General features: G+C 35.4%; 1 long non-coding RNA gene across 1 annotated transcript; it reads right to left on the bottom strand.

Annotated features, from left to right (window-relative positions):
- Window positions 1-12: 12 nt before the first annotated feature.
- LOC113473369 lies at window positions 13-448 on the bottom strand. Its single transcript, XR_003395358.1, has 2 exons — window positions 390-448; window positions 13-68 (listed from the first exon to the last, which is right to left on the bottom strand). It is a non-coding gene; the product is annotated as an uncharacterized LOC113473369 (long non-coding RNA).
- Between the last annotated feature and the right edge of the window lie 290 nt (window positions 449-738).

Genomic DNA, 738 nt, shown 5'->3' with positions numbered 1-738 from the left:
TCTGCATCTTCTCCGTGAACACAATAGAATTCCACTCGGTTGAAAAATCTGATGGTGGTCTTTGATTTCTGGGGAAAGAAAAATAAATAAAATTTATGTTTTTCCCAATGTAAGGGCTTCTATACACAAGAAAATGTGGGTGCTTCAGATTTTTTGAGTCCAGCCCACAGTAAAGGAACAAAATAAGAACCTAAGGGGAGGAGAGGGGATCCAAGCCCCCTAGGTTCTTCCTAAATACAGCCCTGTTCCAATTCAATTTTTTCTGTCATCATATAAATGGGGGGAGATTCTTCATTCTTCTCTCTTTCCCTTTTGTAAATATTTTGTATTTCAACATCTGATTGATTTGAAAAGAGGACCAAGGCTTAAAAAATTAAATAAAAACTCACTTCTGGAAGATCTTTGAAGAAATTGATGAAAGCAAGTTGTTGATTGATATCTGAAACAGAACCAAAGGTATACCTCATTACCAAGGAAGTTCAAATGCCATATTGCCATGGCGCCATACTATTTTGCCATATGGAGGAGTTGCAAATGAGTAAAAAATATTAATAAATGGTCGATTCCTACGTAAAAAGTTGTGAAAAATCCAAATCTGAGGTCAAAACTTGGAAAAAGTAAAATGTAAAACAGTAAGTAGTAAGTCATAGGCAGACACATATCTAAAATGTATTCCTTGAGTGCAGTTTTGAAAGAATCATTATTTTGCATCTGCTTCAAGTGAAGAGGTAGCAGGTT

Source organism: Diaphorina citri, unplaced genomic scaffold (genome assembly GCF_000475195.1).
Source record: "Diaphorina citri unplaced genomic scaffold, Diaci psyllid genome assembly version 1.1 scaffold26837, whole genome shotgun sequence".
Classification (NCBI taxonomy): Eukaryota; Metazoa; Arthropoda; class Insecta; order Hemiptera; family Psyllidae; genus Diaphorina; species Diaphorina citri.
This window is presented reverse-complemented; position numbering and strand designations above follow the sequence as displayed.